General features: G+C 41.4%; 1 long non-coding RNA gene across 1 annotated transcript in view; it reads right to left on the bottom strand.

Annotated features, from left to right (window-relative positions):
* Nucleotides 1-299: 299 nt before the first annotated feature.
* Nucleotides 300-6,780, bottom strand: part of LOC109530229 (uncharacterized) — an 8,414-nt gene continuing 1,933 nt past the window's right edge. The window contains exons 2-3 of the long non-coding RNA XR_002170982.1: nt 2,599-2,602; nt 300-385 (exon numbers count right to left, since the gene is read on the bottom strand). This is a non-coding gene — a long non-coding RNA (uncharacterized LOC109530229). The remainder of the gene's footprint in view (nt 386-2,598; nt 2,603-6,780) is intronic.

The following is a 6,780-nucleotide window of genomic DNA, read 5'->3' as shown; positions in this document are numbered from 1 at the left end:
CATTTTATTTCGTATTTTTAAATCATCTTTTTATTTTTGACTATCTGTAAATTTAGTTTCCTGCTCTTAATTGTGAATGCATACTTGATGGTTTTAAATGCTCCTGAAATTAAGTGCTGCTTGACGAGCCTATATTGTGTATGTATGTGACGTCACTGAAGGCCTAAGGTTGAAATGCACGGCCCGCCACTGGGTTTCGGATAGGGCAAAGACTGCAGAAGGGTGGAATAGAATGTTACATTCTGTGCATGTACAAGTCTCGATCACGTGGCCAGACTTGAAATAAAAAATTGCATCCCTGGTCTTGTTCAGGGGGCCAGGCAAAATGCTGAAGTGGGCCACATTCGGCCCGCCAGCCGTAGTTTGGGGACCCCTGCCTTAGGAGCTCCGTTCGTACTTTTCCTAATCTTCGAAGCAGAAACCAAGCAGTACCTGAATTCTGAAAAACAAGAAAGCGGTGATGCTGTTTATTTCCAATTTTTGTTTAAAATCCCCTGGCATCTTCCTTTTGTTTATCTCTCTGTAATCTCTTATTCTGTACATGTATGCATAACTTGTTCGTTTTGTTTTCTGTGACTTGTAATTGGACTTGTTCAATCAAGACTTATATAAAAAAAACTTATCTTCACTTCACACAATCCAGGAGTCTGGAGTCACAGCCGTTTGTTGCCAAAAGTCAACTCAACTGAATTGTATTTATAGAGCACTTTAAAACAACCACCGCTGTATACAAAGTGCTGACCATGGAGCAAATATTATATATACGACAATAAACAATCAAACAATAATAACGAAGACAATAGAAAGCACAAAAACAGTAACTCAAATCAAATCTGAGCTATGATGAGTCAAAAGCCAAAGAATACAAATGAGTTTTAAGACGAGTTTTAAAGATGGGCAGCGAGGAGGCTTGCCGAATGTTCAGTGGGAGGTCATTCCAGAAAGAGGGACCAGCAAGGGAAAAAGCACCAGGCAGGTGTGCAGGGGCAGAGGAGCTCAGAGAAGTAAGGTGGAGCGAGGCCATTTCAAGATTAGAAAACAAACAATAGGATCTTATAAAGAACTCTAAAATGAAAAGGGGGCCAATGAAGGGATGCCCGAGTAGGAGTTATGTGCTCCCTCTTACGAGTACCAGCCAAGAGGTGAGCAGCAGCATTCTGGACCAACTCGAGACTGGAAATGTTGATAGCAAAAGCTTGGGAGCGGAAACGAGAAACGAGGGAGCGGAAACAAGAAACGAGGGAGCGGAAATGAGAAATGATGTAACCGAGAGGAAACGCTCAGTCTTTTGTTTGCACTTCAGAAAATGTACTTTGAAGCAAAAAAAAAAAAGATTTGTTTCAACCAAAAAGTTTGGTTTACAATTCAAAAAGTTTTATTTGAATGTATTTTGCAGAAATCTGATTCAACAGGGTAAAATGCAGTTTTCCCTAATTGCTGATAATGTTTGTCTAATTGATACTGGAGTAGTAACTGATTGATGTTACAGTGGAGCTCATGAATAAAAATAGGAATTATCTGTAATGCATGGATGACGTGGATAAAGATGCGGCTCATCATATATGTTTGTTGATGTTTTAAACAGCTTTAATCAACCTATAAACCTACGTGTATATCTGTTCGCATTTCATGTGACCTAAATGTTTGGAGTATATTCTGTCTACTCATTCAAGATGTTTATGCACAGTAAATACAACTGTAGCATTGAGCAATGAAGTTCTCCCTCCACTTATACATCGAAAAAAGTTAATGAAAAGAGCAATTTTAAATCATCCATCCATTATCTGAACTGCGTCATCCTCACAAGAGTTACGGGCATGCTGGAGCCTATCCCAGCTGTCTTTGGGCATTATTAAGAGTAAGACTTGTTATTACACACATGCAGAGCTACTCTTTGTAAAATCAAAAGTTATGAAGCTAAAAGAATTGTTATTTTAAAATTACCGTACACAAAAAATGTTTCGAGCAAAAACACGAACACTTCCTCATTTAATACAAAAGGTTTTTATAAACTGGGAGTTTTATAATCTAAGTCGTGTTTGTAGATTTAACGTACCAAAAGCTCTTAAAGGAATTAAAAGGAGATCTGTTTCTGTTGCTGTAGTGAAATATTGGAATGATGCAACTATATGTGTGTGCCCTGTGATAAACATGCAAAGCGCCTCAACTACTACCGGCCCTTTCCATCCATTTTCTTATATTCTGTTCGAGGATGTAGGTAGCTGCCGCCTATCACTGACTTAGACCAAAAGGCAGGCCACATGCTGGACTGTTCGGGAGTCAGCCACAGGTCACCTATTCAGACAGATAATTCACACAAGACCCTGAGTGTGAACTGATCCTCCGCTGCCTGCCTGCTGAAGTCAGGCGAGTGAATCACTACAGCGTAGTGATTCACTCGCCTGACTGTAGTGACTGACTGACTGACTCGCCTGATGGTGTAGTGACTACACCATCTGAGAGCTAATTCATGGGAACTGATTCATGCAAACTGATTCAATACACACTTTGGACAAAACACATTTGCTCAAATTACCTTAGATAATGATGTCAGTAGGTGTTTTTATAAACAATTAATGACTCATTTATTTATTTGACGACACTGATTATGTTAATGATTTCTCACGGTAATTTTATTTCAATATATCTCTCACAATGTTTACCGTTTCACATGTATAGCACTCCCAAAAATTCACAATGTCTTTTCACCTGTGAGCTATTTTTTAGAACAGGCTCTCGGGCTGCTCATGCGGTCCTTGGGGTCCGCGGATACCACGTTGGTGACCACTTCACTACACCATTCGTGACTCTGCTTTCTCCTATTCATTTTTTTTTAATTTAATGTTTTTTTTTTATGTGAAGACATTCCCTCAGACCATTAATCCTTGTTACGTTTTCCCCACAAGAAACATTTCTCTTTACAACAACAGAGGGCGCTCTCACATAAAGTTTCAAACAAGGTCTTGACCATCTCTCCATATTGTCGGCTCTTTCAGCAATTTAATCTTTTGGAATTCCCCAACACGTTCTGTCGACACGGAGAGAGGTATGTAAGCCTGCGTGCGTGTGTGTGTGTGTGTGTGTGTGTGTGTGTGTGTGTGTGTGTGTGTGCGCGCGCGCGCGTGCGTTACAGACAGAAGAGGAGGAAGTTAACACAGTCCATAGTGCTGTGAAGCATTCACGGGAAGAGAAGAAAGTCATTTTTCACACATATCAGGACCGTATGAGGGTCAGGGCAGACTGACAGATGCAGATTCAGTGATGTTCTGCAGAGAACTTTCTTTGAGAGCAAAGGGAGTGGGCGGGCGAGACAAATGTCTGCACCGTTCTTTATGATATTAACAATGAGTAACTTCTGAGGGTAACAGTCCAATCAGCCATTACCCTAAAAAAAAAAAAAAAAAAAAAGATAATAATAACAAGGCCATGAATTCTCTGCACAATGTCTCTGCTATGCATAAAGTAGTGGCTCCAGGCTATGGTCAAAACAGGCACACAGATTCCAATGTACAGTGAGAGGTGGGAACATTGTCAGTTTTTATTCATCACCAAAAGTCTGTTGATGAAAAAATGTGGAAAAAGAAAAAACTTTGACCCTACTCTTATTTTCTCGATTGCTCTCATTTTGGTAAAGATTAGCAACTGGAGCTCAGTGTTCAAATACACTCACTGGCCCTCATTAATTGCTGGTCATAAATGCATAGTCATGTTCGCACACTGCGCACAACTTGAGCATATGCACAAACTAACCGACACGAGCGTACCGGCCAAATTACTTGGGACTTGTGTGCATATACTGATGAATCTGAATTCATCTGAAATGACATCAGGTGCCCTCGGCTTTCCATAATCCGCGCCATATTTGCTCAAAGAAGGCTGTCAGATTGATGCATCTCAGCCAATGCGCATTTAAAATTGTGAGAGATTAAAAAAAAAAAATGCACGAGATGGCACTAGGCGGTCATTATACGCTCTCAATCTTTCTCCTAGGGATAGCACTACGCCAGGGCTATGGAGTGCGAAAGCTCTGTCAGAAATCTGTTTAGCCCATTCAGCATTTTATTTGATATTTGAAAATAGATTGATACATTATTTTCTCAGCCCCCTTACGGATCAGTCGTGACGCTTTAACCCCAGGAGAGGAAAAAAAAATCTGTTTGATCCTATTTTCAAAAGGTTTGTATCAACAGGTTTGCTTGAAGCACAGAACCTGACAACATATCATATTAATGTTAATCATTTTTAATTAACTCCAATTTACTGCAAACTGAAGAATGCTGTCCACAAAACATGCATAGAAATATACATTATTAGCCAATCAACAAAAAACATTGTACAAGTTGTTAGGCTACAAAGTAAGGAATAAATAAGGCACTGCAAAGGCATTTGTAGTTGATACAATTTATGAGCGGGGAAAAGTTTGCCGGATGTTCGAAGTTTATTATTCGCTCTTACTGTCTGTGTTCTGGACTGTCCACAAATTACATATTCTTGGGTGACATACAAGGGACAAATCACCATACATCAAAAAGGAGTATTATTTATTCATTTATTTTTAATTCAGAATGATGTACTTGCTGGGGGCGGCACGGTGGTGGACTGGTTAATACTTGCATCTCACAGTGGAGAGGTGCAGGGTTCGATTCCAACTCTGGCCTTCCTGTGTGGAATTTGCATGTGTTCCCTTTGCCTGCGTGGTTTTCTCTGATTCCCTTCTCCCAAACATATGCGTGGCACGTTAATGGACCACTCCAAATTGTCCCTTGGTATGACTGTGAGCGCGGATGGTTGTTCGTCTCTGCGTGCCCTGCAATTGTCTGACACCCGGTTCAGGGTGTCCACCGCCGACTGCCCGAAGACAGCTGGGATAGGCTCCTGTACGTCCCGCGACCCTTGTGAGGATAAGCAGATCACCATATGTGCTCACACTCACACCTCGGGACAATTTAGAGTGTTCCATTATTCTGCCATGCATGTTTTTGGAATGTGGGAGGAAACCGGAGGACCCGGAGAAAACCCACACAGGCCCGGGGAGAACATGCGAACTCCACACAGGGAGGCCGGAGCTGGGATTGAACCCTCTGCACTGTGAGGTCGATGCACTAACTACCGGACCACCGGGCCACCGGGTCAGAGATTTTCAAACACATTTCATGCATTTTGAAATAAATCATAAAAATGACTCTACTCTGCGACATTGTAATGAATTTAGCAGCAACATTTTGAGAGCGAGTTATTAATTATCTATGTGCAATGATTTTGAAAGCTTCTGGGGCGGCCCGGTGGTCCAGTGGTTAGCACGTCGACCTCACAGTGCAGAGGTACCGGGTTCAGTTCCAGCTCCGGCCTCCCTGTGTGGAGTTTGCATGTTCTCCCCGGGCCTGTGTGGGTTTTCTCCGGGTACTCCGGTTTCCTCCCACATTCCAAAAAAAAAATGCATGGCAGGCTAATTGAACACTCCAACTAGTCCCTCGGTGTGAGTGTGAGCGCGGATGGTTGTTCGTCTCTGTGTGCCCTGCGATTGGCTGGCAACTGGTTCAGGGTGTCCCCCGCCTACTGCCCAAAGACAGTACGAATAGGCTCCAGCACCCCCCGCAACCCTTGTGAGGATAAGCGGATCGGAAAATGAATGAATGAATGAATAGCTCTTGCTGCTGTTCGAATTCAATATGAGTGTAATATTTCCCTTCTCATTAATAATGGAGTCATGTAGAAGTGCAAAAATGAGCAGAGCACAGACAAAAAGCACTTATGATCTGTGGAATCAGTTTTGGTGACAAATGTGTGTAGTTTTGACGATTCTTAATCTCTTTGCTCACCCCTCACCTCATATGTTTTTACCACCAAAGCCGTGAGAAACTCACCTTCATAAGTACTGTATTTATTTATCATAAAGACATATGTCACATATTCGAGTTAAAACATTTCCCAGAAACTGGATACACTTCGCTATATTTGTGCGTTTCAACACATTAGAAATCATAATCCTCCAAACCAGGCAAGAGGAGAGTCTACAATTCCCACGTTCAAGCTTGTGTTTTCTCTCATGGAGAGAGTAAAAAAAAATAAAGAACTATCTATCATCAAGCTAATAATTAAAAAAAAAAAAAAAACAGCTTTAACTGACATAATGTATGGTCTAGATGACAACCGTAGTCCCAGTGTGTCACCCGCCCGGGGCCAAGACTGGCTGTGATAAATGGAGGCTGCTGCTGTGTATGGAGGTGAAGAAAAAGGAATCGGACTGTGTCCATGGTGGAGTTGAACACTTTGAGTTCAGCATTCCCAAGACGCAATTCCTTCTACATGCAGCTGAAACAAAGTCTAACCTACAGCAGCGGTCCCCAAACCCAAGGCCGCGGACCGTCACCGGGCCGTGGGTCATTTGGTAAAAGAATAAATACTTTACATTACTTTCGTTTCATTTATTTCGGACTCCGAAAGATGTTTTATTTTGAAAAATTACCGGATCCTCTGTTACAACCATCTACAGCAGGGGTGTCAAAGTCAAATGGACGGAGGGCTAGATAAAAAATTTTGCTGCAAGCCGAGGGCTGGACTGATCGAATGTTCATTGAAAATTTTAAAAATGACCACATATTGTTCATTGAACCAAATTTAATTGACTGAAAACCTAACAAATACATTCCAATATGGTCAGATAAATAAAGCAACATTTTTTATGGCTATGTCAGTAAAAAATGACATAAATTTTCAACAGGCACAAAAAATTTCCTTTGTATAAAAATCCCCATAACATGAATGAAAGAAGCCGATATT

Source organism: Hippocampus comes, unplaced genomic scaffold (assembly GCF_001891065.2).
Source record: "Hippocampus comes isolate QL1 unplaced genomic scaffold, H_comes_QL1_v1.1 scaffold221, whole genome shotgun sequence".
In the NCBI taxonomy this organism is placed as follows: Eukaryota; Metazoa; Chordata; class Actinopteri; order Syngnathiformes; family Syngnathidae; genus Hippocampus; species Hippocampus comes.
Note: the sequence above shows the minus strand (reverse complement) of the source record. Positions and strands in the feature narration are given on the sequence as shown.